Raw genomic sequence first — 16,047 nt, forward strand, 5'->3', positions numbered from 1 at the left:
AAAAAGGAGTAAGTCAGCCTGGAGTGTGCCAGACTGGTAGTAGGATGGAAATAAGAAACATAAATTTCCACATCTGCATTTTTTTCTGTTCTCCTCCCACCTTTTTTTTTTTCCTTTTAAGAGAGGCCACAGATGTCAAGAATCTCTGGAAATCAAACTGCCTACCTCAGTAGGGGTTTAGAAGTGATCCACAGCCCTATGTTCACTTTTCCCCTTGTGTTCCTGGAGAGCCTTTCACAGCACATGTGTTTTGTGTTGATCCTGTTCTCCAGTCTGCAGTGAAACAAAGATGCTTTGGGGCTAAAGGGCAAACATGCTCAGCCTGGGTGCTGTGCATGTGCACACACAAGCATGGATCAGATGTGACTAGCTGAAACAGTACTTGTGTTCAGGATCACGTGTGCAGATGTTTTATTGACACTAAGAATAAATATAGACTTATACAAAGGACATGTGCTATTCATTAGATTTGAAACTAAATTTTCAGGGAAAAAATCTAGTAAAATCTGTGGAAGTGTATAGTTTTGCTTTCTGTCTTGTTGTAAAAGTTAAGGCAAATGTGTTTTAGTGTAATACTGCCTATGTCCTGCGTGTCTTTCCTTGATAGCTGCTCCTGAACAGGCCTTATCCTAGAAAAAGCAGATCAAACCCTACAAGAATATCAAATTATTGTATGGATTTTGGTTTCCCTGCTTCTTCCTAAACATAATAAAAATCCTTATTGTAAGGTGTATATCAATGATTAATAACTCTGTGAAGAATGTCTTCATGCAGGAGTGACTTAAGTTTGCAGCCAGCATAATACAGATCTGCCTTATTATTGCAATGGCTTTAGTTTATCTGTTATTGAAAGTCTCAATTATTTTGGCTTCAGTAATTTTAAATACGGTTGCAGACACATAGAAGTTAAATTTGTGTTATCCAGGAGGCACTACTTTGAAGCTCATAAACTTTAGAAAGTTTTAAATTGGAGAGGAGAAGTTAACTTGAATAGTAAACCTAAAGAGAGTACTGATTTTCCATGGGTAATTTCAACTTCACAAGTTGTTCAGTTTACTTGAGCTCTTGTGAATCAGTAGAGGAGATTAGTAAATTGACACCAAATGTGATCTTTTGGAGGTGATAGTCATAGAATCACAGATTGGTTTGAGTTGGAAGGGGCCTTTAAGAACAGCCTGTTCCTGTTGCCCTGCCATGGGCAGGGACACTTTCCACTAGACCAGACTGCTCAAAGCCCCATCAAACCTGGACTTGAACATTTCTGGGGATGGGGCATGCACAGCTTTCCTGGGGAACCCATTCAAGTGCCTCACCACCCTCACAGCAAAGAAAAAGCCATTCCCCCTTTTCCTGTCATTACACACCCTGGTCAAAAGTCCCTCTCCAGCCTTCTTGTAGGCCCCCTTTAGTACTCCAGGTCTCAGGAAAACAGAGCAGAGGGGAGAATCATCTCATCATAAGTAAACCTTTAAAGCTGTAGGGACTGTCATACTGGGTAAGAGCTGCCCTGCTGTGTGGCCTGTGTCTGCTCAGATTCAAAACTGCCTCCTGTGGATGGCAGTGGGAGGCTGATCACCCCGGTCAGGGAGCAAGGCTCTCCCTGTGAGGAGCAGAGGGGCTGGCTAGCCCACCAAACCTGACTTCTGCACTTAATGCTGAGGGCTGATGATCAAAGAGTAGGAATGGATGTTTCCTGTGGAAACTGCCTCCAGAGAGGAATGTGGGACTGCAAGTCATGCTCTATATGAAAGAGTCCTCAGCACACGTTGGAGCTGACCAGGAGGAGAAACAGAAGATGAGACAGCACTTCAGAGAGGTGGGATTTGAACCAACACAAAGATGGGAACAACCCTGGGGAAAACCGGTTTTATACACTCTAGATCAAAGGATCTACACTGAAACCCAAAAGGGTACATAAGCTTCAGTGCCCCTCACTAACTCCTAGAGCAGGATGTTACTGAAACTTTGACAGCAGATTATGGAGCCCTATCATGAGAGGAAAGATTGTTAGAGACCCATCTGGAGAACTGTCAGTAGAAACAAACTTCCTGATGGGAAAAACTAGTTGCATGGCAGAGAAAACTAGGACAGGCTTGAATAGCTATGCCTGACTGCATACAAAAGGGTGTGGAAATGTGGACACTGACTGTGGGCAGCACTGACTGCTCCTCCTGCTCTAGTGTGCTGTTGGCCTGGGTCTTGCTGGGGGTTTACCCTTTTCCTGTCACTGATTCACTCTGGGATTGTGGATTTGCAGGACAGATGGCAGGACAGACATAGTTTGGGGGCTTGCCCTGCATCAGTACTCCTCAACACCCTAGCACTTGAGATCTGAACCTTTTGTCAATGCTCCACTTAGAAGCCTCTGTGGGGAAGTGGGAGAGGTACAGCACTGCCCAGTCTGATTTCTATAATTGTGGCCATAAAACAACCTGTGTGGTTATTGACTCTTGGTTGTTGCAAAGTGATTTTGAAAGCACTGGAGTTGTAGCAGCTACACCTTCCTCTTAACTTGCCTTTTTTTTCCTTTTAAGTTAGTTAGTTGCTGCTGCACTTTGACCCATATTACACTGAATGAAATTAAGTGTATCTATTGGCTTGCTGCTCTTTTGATTGTACATTCAGCAACAATGACAAAATTTCATTGGTACCAAAGAATTCAGCACTTAAGTTGTCATTTATAGGTCATAGCTGAAATTCATGGCCCTGGGTGCTCCTGGCATCAACAGCTTCCCTTGAATAACTGCTGTTACTCAGTTGTTAACACTCACACTCTATTTGGTGATGTCTCTGGGGCACAACAAAGCTGATTATATCATTTTCCACATCCTTATGTCCTGGATATAAGGATAAACCTTTTCCCCATGAAGACAGCCAGATATTGGAACAGGTTGCCCAGAGGTTGTAGTCTCTCTCCTTGGTGGGTTTGGTTAGACTGGAAAAAACACAGAGTAACATGGTCTGACTTCAGAGCTGTCCCTGCTTCAGACAGGTTTCTGGACTTGAGACCTCTTGAGAGATGCTTCTGACCCAACTTATCCTATAATCCCACAAAAGTGGCACATTTGCTTGCAGCAAAATATTCCTTTCTAATGCTGTACATGGAATTCACCCAGTGTTTCCCTAAATCTCAACTAGGAATAAGGAATCCAGGCTATGTAAATGTAGTCCTTATCAAGGATGTAATTTCAAGGCTTTTCCTGCCATAGGTTCATTCACCCTGACTACTACTCTCATTTAGGGTTATATGATTGAAAAGACCATGCTTCTCAGTTTCTTCTATGATTCTGGTGTTTCTCACTGAAATCTGTGAGGCTTCAAAAGCAATAGCATCCTTTCGCCTGGCACCGATTACTCATCTACGGTGAGCAGGACCTCCACTGTTCTGCTGGTACTACTCAGGCAGACACATGCACTTTCTTCTCCAGCAGTAGAAAAGACAGACAAAAAGGCCAGAAAAGATGGCAGATGTCATCTTTGTGGTTTGGGCATTCTTACTTTCCTCCATGGCTCACCCCTGGATCATTAGATCATACCTTTGGACGCAAGAGGAAACAAACCAGTGCAATGTTCTGTGGGCCAAGGGCAAGGGTTATTCCTGAGGCCAAGAAAAAAGCCTTTTCCTGGATTTGAAGGAACCTAGTCCCCTGTGTTCTTAGGATTGTGTTCATAGTGGCAGCTCTTGTCTCTGTAAACCCAGTGCCTTGGGACTTGACAAGAGCTGACACCACCTTCTGTATCAGGAAGCAGTTTCCTGTGTACCAGTGATATCTCAGAAATTGTTCTAGGCTGGTGCCTGTGTGGGTGTTTCTGATCACTGTGCCTGGACAACAAAACCACTCCAATTTTGGTTGTTCAAGATGAAAATTAAATGTGAGGTCAAGTTTCTGTTTGGTACATAATCAAATTTACATCCTTTGCTTCAGATAAGTCATGAGCCTGAGACCACCTTTCAGACATACCTGTGTGCCCTGTACGTCTCTGCTACCCAGCACATACCCTCCTGTTCTTCTCTTGGCAAGGGTATTAGGAAATTCAGAAGAAAGCCCACATGTATGATCTTAACAGGGCATGGCCAGCCCAGGCAGTTCAGCTGTCCAGATCTCCTGAAGCTCTCACTTTAATCTCCAACAGCATAAGCAAGATGATCAGCTTTTCTGAATGACAGAATCTCTAAATCTCACCTGGAATATTGGTTGGATAGCTTCCACAAGGATGGCTTCTTCAAAGTCAAACCAAACTCCCCCAAGGTTTCAGTTACGTAAGGTCAATTATTAAGAAAAAAAAGGGGGGTATGTGTGGAGTTTTGTTCTACAGTGGCAGAACACTGTGGTATTTCTTAGCAGAGTCAGACATTTGTAACAGATACACAGATGCTTCCAGAGCAGAATGTATATGGCCAACACATCTCCAAGAGCCAGCTCTGAGGAACCAACCATTATTTCCCAATTAAATATCAAAAATGGGGAACGCTGGATGGTTTAATCAGGCCCATGGCATAATTTACTCTGGGATAGACCATTCATATTTTTTTCCAAATGTGTCTTGGCAGAAGGCTTTTCTTGATGCTTAATTCTTCTCCTCTCACTTATCTGAAGTGCCATTATTCTGTGTTGCTCTCCGTAAGAGGCGTGACCAGAGCCTCACATGGCAGCGCAGGCAGAAGTGCTGCTGCCTGCTCTGAACCACCACAGTCCTCTCCCTTGTCTCCATCCCTGCTTTCAGAAACGAGAAGAGCTTGTTTGGTTTTTTAACAAAACTGCTGAACCATCTCCTGTACGCCCTGTCATCCTATCCGTCTGCAATGTACTGCTTTTGATTTTTGCTTGGCTGGTTTGCTAGCAAGCCCCTTTTGCTTGTATATGTACTGCCATGTGTATGTGCATGTGTATGTGTATGTGTATATGTATATGTATATGTATATGTATATGTATATGTATATGTATATGTATATGTATATGTACTGCACTGTACATATGTATATGTACTGCCCTGTATATATGTATATGTATATGTATATGTACTGCCCTGTATATATGTATATGTATATGTACTGCCCTGTATATATGTATATGTCCTGCACTGGCGTGCCAAGAGGCGAGCAGAGATACGTCTATCCTGCTACGTGTTTGGCAAAAACAAACCAATCCTTCTAGCACCAAAGGAGATGTCATTATAGTCACCCTCTGGCCTCTCCCTCAGTGCAAGTCAGCGGTGCAGGGGCCTTTCCGTTGCCGGGCTGGCGGCGGCCGGGCAGGGCTGCGGTGAGTCAGCACGGGGGACGCGCCGCGCCGCCGGCAGCGCAGCGAGCGCTCCGCGGCACCGCCCCGGCTGCCCGGTGTCACGGCCCGGCACCGCACCGGCTGCCCGGTGTCACTGCCCGGCACCGCACCGGCTGCCCGGTGTCACTGCCCGGCACCGCACCGGCTGCGCGGTGTCACGGCCCGGCACCGCACCGGCTGCGCGGTGTCACTGCCCGGCACCGCCCCGGCTGCGCGGTGTCACTGCCCGGCACCGCACCGGCTGCGCGGTGTCACTGCCCGGCACCGCACCGGTGCGCGGTGTCACTGCCCGGCAGGGATTCACACCTCGCCTCAGCCGGGCACTTCTTGCGCGGTTTTCCTTGCACCTCCCTCAAGTGCGAAGTAGAGGGAGAGCGCTTACAAACGCCGTCTTTGAGCGCGGGGATTCAGGATCTGCGCCAGCGGCTCGTGTCAGCTTTGAGCCTCCGTGTTCCTGTGTCGTGGGGCTCTGACAGGGCCGATGAGTGCTTCCCGTTAGATACTCACAGACACCAAAAATAGATGCTCCATTACTGTAGCATGCTAGCTGACAGTAATGATAGGGCTCTGCTTACTAGTTCAGTTACATACTGGCAATCTAGCCTCTATGCATGCTTTATTTATCAGGTATTAATTGCAATTTCCACTTATCATCCCCAGCCGAAATCACTGCATTGTCTGTTGCATCGGTCAGACATTTACTTATTTTTGCTTTTATTATTAGCACGAGAAAACTCGATTACAGCAGGCATGCATAAACAAATACACAGTAGTAGGTCTATGCTGATGTTCTTAAAGATACACATCTGCTGATACTAAAAATAGCTCTTTGTCAGCAGCTTGGTAATTTTAGGCTCAATGAGAATTCATCCCCATGGTAACTGTACAGTTGTTGAATCATTTATTATTTGAGCTTCAAAATCACAACAGTGCCAGCAATTTTCATCCTCCAAACATTTTTAAGGACCTTTTGCAGTGTTGCAATACTCCTTGCTCCACACCATCAATATTTATCAAGCAAACAGCTGTAGCTGACTACCTGCTTCTCCTTGGACATAGTGGGGCTGGGATACTCGATAGCAGGATGACAGTTTGAATAGGTTTCGCTTTTGTGATAACAGCAGCCCCGTGATGTGGCTGTTTGGCCAGGGATGTTACACACGAAGCCCTGCAAACTCCCAACTGGCAAAAAATGAAACTTCAGAGTGTCAACCTAAGCCACGGTCTTTGTCTCAAGAGCCAGAAAACAAGATATCTCAGGTCTTGGTGTTGCAAGAGGTTTTGTAGATAAGAGGCTGTTAGTTTTTAACCTCTCAGATAGACGCTGTTGACCCCAAGCCGGTGGGGACAGACTGCCTGGCTTTGTGGAGATAAAAGCTGTTTGCACTTTCCCTTGCTTATAGATAATGCTTGTAGCCATCTTGTGCTAAACCCAAGAGAAGTCAGACCACTAGGCTAGCAAAGAGTAAGGTGAAACTCAGGTTCCCTGAGACCAGCAGTTGCTCAGACTCTGCTGTCACGGAGTCTCCAGAGAGTGGGACCAGTGTAAGCTCTGCAGGGTGGGGCAGGAGGTACAGAGTGAGCACTGTCAGGTTTGAAACAATAGAAATCACTGAGCAGCACAAACACTTCCATAGCACCCAAATTGCAGTGAAATGGGGTGCCAGAGACTGATTTCAGGATGGTCTAAATCACAGACACCAGCGCTCTCAGCAGCCACGCACATGACTTCTGTTGACTTTGCTGACCATTAGATGTACTGGAGTGCACAGTACAGAGAGAGGTAGGAGAGGTTCAGTCCCTTCTAGTCTGACAAACTGGGATCTGAAAGACTGACCCAGAAACACAGAGGATATTCCCAGGTGCCAGCAGTTGTAACGTGATACACTTAACAGAGCTGATTCTCCTGGGTTAAAACATTGTAGCTATTACACACTGTCAGGACTGATACCTTATTTTTATATCAAATGCACTTTAATTTTTTGAGCTTTTAAGAAGCTCTTGGACAAGGTAATCTGCAAGGTTCTTTGAAATTGCCTTTTGTCTTATTAGTTCAGTTGAGTTGAACACAACAAAATAAGAATGTGCAGGCACCTTTTACAGCTGCTGTGCAGCTGCCTTCTACCTTAAGCAGCATTCTGTAAATCTGTCAGTACCCCAAGTGTGTTGTGCATCACCCTGGTGGGATTTGTCAGGTGATCCTGGTGTGCACTGCAGGGAGAGCCAGTGTCTGCCATCAAGGAAAGCTCAGTTTTCCCTCCAGTGCAGTATGATCATCACTGATGTCAGTTCAAGTCACCTGCATGCCAAGACAATACAGTGGTTTTCTGACAGACAGGAGCAGGAGAAAGTGGCCCATCCACAAACCAGCCCCAGTTGTCTCCTGGAGAAGCAGCAGTTATTCTTTATTCTTTATTCTTTATTCTTTATTCTTTATTCTTTATTCTTTATTCTTTATTCTTTATTCTTTATTCTTTATTCTTGCATCAGTCTGCTCGTTTAACTAAACCAGAAATGGCCTTCCTTCCAGTTGGTTCAGATGCTGTACATTTATCCCAGAGCACATGCAGAGATAGATTTAGAAGACACTGCCTTTTGGTATTTCCACCTCCCAGGCTCCATCTTCTCAGGCTGGGAAGTGCTCTCTGTGGCCACAGCCTCAGCTGGTGGAGGTGATGCCAGGTCTCACTGTGCCCCAGACAGACATGTCAACAGCAGAATTACTCACTTGTAGCAACGAAAAAGTTGGTCACAGCTCATAGGTTTTATAATGAGTTGGGAGTGAAGGAAATCACCTGCACAATAGGCCAGAAGTGGAGTTTATTCTCAAACCCTTTGTGGCCAAGAGCTTGGTTTCCAGCAATTTTTCCCACTTGCCACACAGTGCTGGGTGGGTGGTTTGATTCTGCTGAGCAGGGTGCTGCCCATGAAGATGGGGTGGCTGTGCCAGAGGCTCCTAGCTTTTCCCAAACATTGTTTTCCTGACAAAGGATGAAGATCTGAGTAATGATCTCAAATATGCTGTTACTGGCCTGCAGTGTACAGCTAAGCACAGCACCCAGCTTTACATTGCCACTATTTATTTATTTTTACCTCATTACACCTTTTTGATCCTGCTTGGAAAGCAGTGAGTGGGGTGAAGAACATCCACATTGATGTCGTGTGATGTTCCAGTAGTATTTCAGACCAAGGGCCCCCACAGCCTGTGAGCTCCCCAGCTGGTTTAACCCAAGGTTACAGAAGCCTTCACCAGGCACCAGCGAGGGTGTTACTGAACCTGCAGAGCAGCTGCAATTGGTGACCTCACATGGAAAGGAGACCCAGCCTGCCTGAGACTTCGAGATCAGGTTGGGCTTTTTGATTTGGGTACAGTCTCCTTGAACAGAGGCTGTTTTTTAACCTGAAGTCAGAAAGAAATAATGAACATGTCATGCCATTCAATACTATTTTTGCAGTCACTGTCAGAAAAAGAATCAAGTGTTAAAGCTCGTATCTCAACTCTGCCTTACTAGCTTTTCCCATCTGGTTGTAACTGTATTTCAGGGATGGCTCACAAGCAGTGGGGTGCTCTAGTAATGTCACTCTGTCACTTTGTGCTTACTTTGTGATAGCTTTTAAGTGACATTTTTTTCATGTATATATCCCTTCCCACTTCACCTGAAGGCAGACTTGCATGGGCTGAAACTTTTTAATACATGGGCTGCTTTGTTCTGTATTTGGCCTGAATCTTGCACTCCAAGTTACACATCAGTGTCCTAAAACATGCAGGTGAAGTGCTGCTGTGTGCCTTTTCATGTGGAGAGCACGTGCCAGACGCTGCTGCCTGCGGAAAGCTGGGACTGCTGGGGAGCTTGTAGCAGACACCTTCCTCTGGAACCTGATGCTGGCCCTGATGTAGGGGCTGAGACTGGAAGCTAAGCAAAGCCATGGGTGATCCTTTGTTTCCTGGAAGCCAGAAGGGCAGGTAGAGGGACAGTATGAACAGATCAAGCAGCCTCTGGATAGCAGCAGCTCATGGAACTGCTCCTGTGCATGGAAAGGCACAAGACATGGGATTTGGTGTTAGAGATCTCAGAGCAAGCACTCACAAAATCCCATTCTGCTGCTGATGCTTCTTTATACGATGATGGATAGATTCTCTCTGCAGGCACCAAAGTTAGCAGCTCTCTAAAAAGCAAACCAGGCTTGCTGATTAATGTAGGCCATTTTTGATTTTCTCTGCACTCACTTCTGTACATTCTCATTTCATTCCTGTGCTATTGTGGTGGGCTCTCCCTGCTAAGTGCACTTAAATGCGATTGCAGCCACTGAGAGAGGACTCTCCTCTGTCTCTTTCTCCCTCTGTCCCTCCCCATCAAGGATCTCACTGCAGCTGAGTTCCTACAGCCTCAGCTCCTGCCCAAACCTCCCAAACATCAGCAGCAATTCACAGAAGGGCCTCAGCACTCCCTGTCCGGCTCCCTGACTGTGGTGAGCCCAGGTCCATTCTTTTATCACCAGTCAGGCTCACGAATCAGGATGAGATTAGTCATTAATTGCTTGGGCAGACAAGGCTTGTAGCTTTTGAGGTCCAAACCGCTCCTTCATTTGGTTTCTCTTCTGTGGTGCAACAAAAGTGGCTGGGAAAAGTGTCTTCCCCCCATTTGCCCATCACAGGAAGTCTTGACAAGCGTGGGATGATTTGATGTGCTAGTGCTGTCATGGGGGTGAGAACCTCCAGCTGGCCTGCCCCAAATTCCCCCCGGGTCTTCTCAGGCTGTTTCATTGCCTGTGATGCCATGATGCCCTAGTGACAGACCTGTGCTGTTGATGGTGCTCCTCGGTTCTGCATTGCTCATTCCTGGCTCAGCTCCCGTGTGTGTGCAGCCACCACTGTGGATCCAGCTCCAAACTGTGCTCAGTAATAGCCAACTATACAGTAGTTAAAGATCGCTGTTGCTTTTCCATGCCCAAGAATATCCTTGGACCCTCAGAGCTATACCCAGGACCCAAGGTGGTGTGTGATGGCACAGGGCTGGGTGCAAGCATGGCTGGTGGATAAGGGAGAAAGGATTTTCAAAGGGAGTTGCTTTCATACTATGAAATCATGGCCCCAGGATACAATTAGGGGCATATCTTGTAGGCAGAAGTGATATCTTTCATTAACTGAAGAGATAAAGTTGGAAAAACCCCCAAAGTTCAAGTGTGAGATGATATTTCTGTGTTTCAGCGGTTTGTCACAGGCAATGACAGGCAGTCAGGGTAGGGCTTACTGGAATTCACATGGGCTCCTTGCTCAGCTATGGCCACTCAATCAGTCATCTCCCTCAGCCCAGCCAGGCTGATGTATGCAGCCACATTTCTCATAGGAGTAAATGAAGAACTAAAATTGGTATTTAATAACTTTTCTCAGTGCAGGCACAGTCAGCTTTTGCAGCTGTTTTCCAGCTTGGTTCTGTAGGCAGCGCTCTGGCTGCATATCCTTTCAGCAGGGTTTGCTGCAACTCTGTTACTGCAGTGTCTCATTACAGGAACTCCCAGAGCAGACTAGAACCACATTCCCTGGGGAAATGCAGGTAATACACCAAGGAACTGCCACACAACATGCCAGAGGCACAGAAGAACAGTTTTTATCACCACGTTCCGTTTACACCATGAAAACAATTTTTCCTTTGTTTCCTTTAGTACAGCATGACCTTCCATCAGGTTCACAAACCAAGCAGGGCAGAGGTGCCAAAGGTGGGGGAAAGCAAACTCCTCTTGCTTACACTTGCTCTGACTGCCCAGAGTGACCTAGAGTGTGTAAAAGGATCACTTGACTCCTTTCTGGGTGAGGGTACAAGAGAGCACAGTTGTTTACATTTCCATTCAAGTGATTAACGATTAAATGACAACAAAATAAGGAGTTTGTGTGGCTGCAGGAGCTGACCATGCCTGTCAGAGCACATGTGAAATAACCAGTTGTTTGGAGGGGTTGGCAACACCAGAAAGGGACGTGGTCTGGATGGGAGGTGCTGGGGAGCAGATCATGCCTGGCCTTTGTCATCCTCTCTCCTGGGGCAGCACTTTGACATTTACTCAGGCTGACTGGTGCTTTGAGTCTCCTCTCATCCCCTTCCCTCCTTGTGAGGGGCACAGCCCAACTCTACCCTAGTCCCAGCTCCAGAGAGGCCAAGGAGGTGACTGGGAAAAGCAGAACAGGGCAGAGATGAGAGCATAGAAAAAAGAGAAGAAAGAAAAACTTTCTCCATGCAACACAATAAATTTAAATATAGTCTTCATGAAAGTATAATATGTATTTTCATTGTTTTCTTTCAGATTAATTCCAGTTACCTTCATATCATAAACTTTTTACACATTCAAACACATGAGCAATAGATTCCCATCTCAAGTTCAATCAATACTTTTAACCTCAAGAAAGTTACATCGTGGAATTGGACTTTCATCTTTACTGATGGAGTCTCAGGCTTTCCTGCTTAAATAAATAGAATTGCCTCTAGCTGAGAACCTGCCTAACTGAGATAATGGAGATAATTAAGGGATAGCAAAGCTGTGAGATTCACCAACTAATTTTGCAAAAAGAAAACAGAACAAACACATTTCCCCCTTGTCTGGGAAGCATTTCTAGTTTGTTTTCTAAACCATATACACATTATAATGGGGAAATAAATTCTATTCAGTTTCAGTTAAATTGTATTTAATGTTGTAATGAATTTAAACAGAGACATATTGAAAAGGAATAAAAAGAATTCAGTTCTGAAAATATAGAATACAAAAATTCCAAAACATGAGAGCTTGTGAAGAATAGCAAAATATATACGATCTGAGTTGGGAGCTAAGAGGTACAGCTAACTTTACAATATCTGAGGTCAGGGTCCTAAGAAAAAAGCACTATCATCACACAGATCTGAAGAGGACGTCTTGTCCACATCTGTGCCTTGACAGTGGGACCAGTTATACCAGTGCCATTTTTGATAAGTGCTTGGCCACCCAGTCCCAAAAGATTACCAGGGTGGAGACTATGCAGCCTGCCCAGGCAGTTCAGATCAGTATTTAACTACTGCTGGTAGGAGAAGGTTTGTTCTGAATCCTTAATCCCTGCCTGTAACTCCATCCCTCACTTCTGTCCCATGCACAATGGGAAGAATTTATTCCTTCTTTCTTTGTAGCCACATTTTTTAATATACTGTTCTCATGCCTCTCCCCAGCCTCGCTTCACCCAAATAAGTAATGTTAATGCCTTCAGCAGGCCTGGGGAGCTGCTTTCACATTGCTTCTCTTCACTTTGCAGTTTTTGAGCAAATTGTTGGTTATAAGTTTTTGCTGAAGTTTTACAGTTACCCTGTAGAGAAAACTTGGAAAAATACAAAGGCATCCCAAACTAGAAGCCCATTTGTGCAGCCCAACACGAAGCTTGTTTTTAAAAAAGCATTTATTTTTGCATTCAGTTTGTGATTTATATTTCCAAACTTTTTCTGGCCTACTGCTTCCCATCCCCTCATTGTCTGTGTCTATTTGCACACTTGAGATACTCCTGCACAGTTAACAGGCCAAAATTCTATTCCCCCCCATCACTTCCCTAGTGGCTTATATAAGCTAATTTTCCTTATGCATAACTACTAATTTGTAATTGTGCTACATAATTAAAGGCAGAACCATTTCTCAGATGGAAAAGTTGAAAATACCATTTAAAAGTATCTTGCATCAATTAATCATGTTCAATGTAGTCATGCTCACAGAACAGTGATTTAAAAAAAAGGCCCTGTCAAATACTTTAGACTGCAACAGTATGAGGTTTTCCAGGATAAAATGTAAATCTAGATTACTATGGCTCGAGTGAGCAGGAGAAGCTTGGACAAAGGAAAGAGAAGGGCAAAAACCAAGGAGGAATTAAAGGGGGAAAGATTGAGCTTTTTTAATTAGATGCTAGAAATGAGATTATCACTTGCCTTGTCTGGAAGACTTTTTCTACTTTATCACCCCACCACACTCTTTTGCTCTTTCTTCCCCTGTGCTTACTTTCAGGGATACCAAGGCACTGTTGTCAATTTGGATTCATGTTAATGAAAAACTCCTACAGCACCACCTACCTAAAGTGCCTCTTTCCTCAGTTCTGCAATATTTATTTTGAACGTGCCAAAGAACCTATCCAATTTTAGCCTCATACATTTCTGTTTCAGGGCTTCCTTCCCCCTTTCTTCAGCACAAATGAGGATTTTAATTGCCATGGAAAAGTGTAGTGATCTACTCCTGTGCCTGAAGCCCAGTCCAGGGTAGGCAGGGAGACCCAGAGCTGCTCAAAGACAGCAGTTATTTAGGAGCATGTATAGCATCTGAGTTCTCTGGCAAGAGTGAGAGTTGTGGTGCTGAGTTACCAGCTATAGTCCAGAGAGACCAAGCTCAAACTACCAGCTCTGACTGACCCTCTCTTAGAGCAGACAAGGCATTGGGGCTTAACTACAGCTAACGTTACTCTTCTTGCATAGAAGACAGCCAAACGCCAAGAACAGTGGGGAGAGCATGAAGTGGAAATATGAAAGTAGGACCACAGGAGAGAGGTTAACTGGATTTCTCCTTTTCTGAGTACACAGTGTGATCAAAGTTTGAAAATGCCTACTCCTGTAAGCCTTTTAAAATTTAAATACTGGAGTGCATAGGAAAAGCCTACAAGATAAGAATCAGAGACAAAGCATTTAACATCCCACACATATTTTTACAAAGTTACAGCATTTTTTTCCTTAGATAATCCATTTTACATTCCTAATTATTTCTGCACTGTGTAAAATATGCCTGCATATAAAGTTTACAGTGGCTTCTTTTGCAGAGATTAGACAAATATATACAAGACAAAAGGTTTTTTTTAAATTAAAATGTTAAATGCAAAATTAGAGGTTGTAAAACACTTTAATTGAAAAGAACTATTTTAAACTGTAAAAAATTATGTAAAAATACTTTTTTGCTATTTCAGATAATGAAAGAGATCAGACTTTGTAGGTTCAGGCTGAACATTTTTGTGTTAAAAGCAGCTTAATACTTTATCAAGCAGAAACCCTCAAGGATTTGCACAATTTCAGCACCTGTGCTCTCAGTGAAGGGCTTAGTGATCTTGGTGTGCATGTCAGAAAACTGTGCATGCACTAACAGACCCATCTGGTCACTTCCAGAGTTCTGGTGGTTTTTCTCTTGAGCACAACTGGCTTGAGAAGCAGTAAAGTTGGAAACATAATCAAAATCTCCATCTAGGCTTGCTGTTTATTCAAAACATCAGAAAGGGTAGAGGAATCTGCATGAAAGTTGTGCAGGTCACTGAACACCATGATAAAAGCAAATATTAATTTCTTGATTTCCTAAATTAAAAATCTTTACAGAAGAACCAAAAGCTTTAGTTTTCACCTTAGACACACATAGTTTTGATGACATTTTCTATTAAAGTTAAGAGTGCTGCAATAAGAGAATACCTGAATTTATTCACTATTACATGAACTTTTACCTTTGGGGGTGAAGCTTTAAAATTAAGTCCAACATGGCAATGCCACTCCTATGTCTCAGTGCCTGCTTTGGCCACTTCTGCTTTCCTGTCTCTGGGCCAACACAGGCAACAAGCACTGCTAAGCGGTAAACTGGCTGAAAACAAAGACAAACCCCATGAGTTTTTCCAGCTGGATCAGGAAGCTTCCTGATCTAGTCACTGGAAGACAACACAATAAGTAGATGGGAAGTGATGTAGCATAGTTTAGGCCAGGAGTCCACTGAGCAGCTAATTATGGCTCTGATGCAGGGACAGGATTTAGCTTCATCAACTCAGCCAAAGGCCAGCTTGTTAGACAACAAGCTGAGATGGTCACTTATACACATGCAAAAGTAGCACACTTGGAGTAGATGGCAGTGAGGTGATGATGCAGGTAAAGGTTTTGACCAGAAGGAGGTTACACCCTGGGCCAAGTTGTCTGTGTCAAAAGCAGAAGAAATAGAAAAACCAGACAGTTTTGTTGCTATTTTTCTGAGGGAAAGCTGAAAAAAAGAATAGAGGCAAGAAAGGGACATTAAAAAAATCGAATCACTTCTTTAACTATGTATTTTTTCTAAGACTAGAGATTACAGAAGCATTTTTTGCAAATACATTTCCATATCTTCCTTTGAGACTACAACACATAAGTCTCATGGTCCATCAATACACTGCCTTGCAGTTCAACTTGCATTTTTCTGCACAAATGCTTTCTGGGTGATGTCACCCTTTGACTGTTCCTATACAGAAGATCAAGTAAACCAAACTTGAAAGGCTGAAGTGGCCTGATCAGAAAGCTAACAAAAGCAAGAGAGTAGCTGCTATTATACAAACTACTTCATTGCTGCAATTTCACATCAGCGTGAAGCTTAGACATTGGATTCTGTAGTTACCTAAGAAAGTGGCTTATTCTGTCTAACCAACACCTCATTTTAGTGCATTGCTAGGAGAGTAACATCATCTCCACACTTGGCTCACTCTGAGAAGCTTTCTGCAGGCTCTCAGTACTGCTACTAAAGCTTAAAGTAGCATGGATTCAAAGCCCTAGGAAACATAAAAAGCAGCAGCCCTTAAGATGACTGGAGTAGTTAAAGTCCTTTAAATTATTGCTTTCATAGAGTTTTACATATTGCAGTGGGACATTCTGGACACAAAGTGTAGGAACCTTCTCAAGACAGCAAATGACATTATGTTGAGTATGGTGGTAATCTGAATAAAACACTATGGTACCCACAAACCCTATCTCCTGGGGTTTGTTATCCTTACCCTCACTAAGGAAGT

The sequence above is a fragment of the Fringilla coelebs genome, assembly GCF_963513975.1.
Source record: "Fringilla coelebs genome assembly, chromosome: 1".
Taxonomy (NCBI): Eukaryota; Metazoa; Chordata; class Aves; order Passeriformes; family Fringillidae; genus Fringilla; species Fringilla coelebs.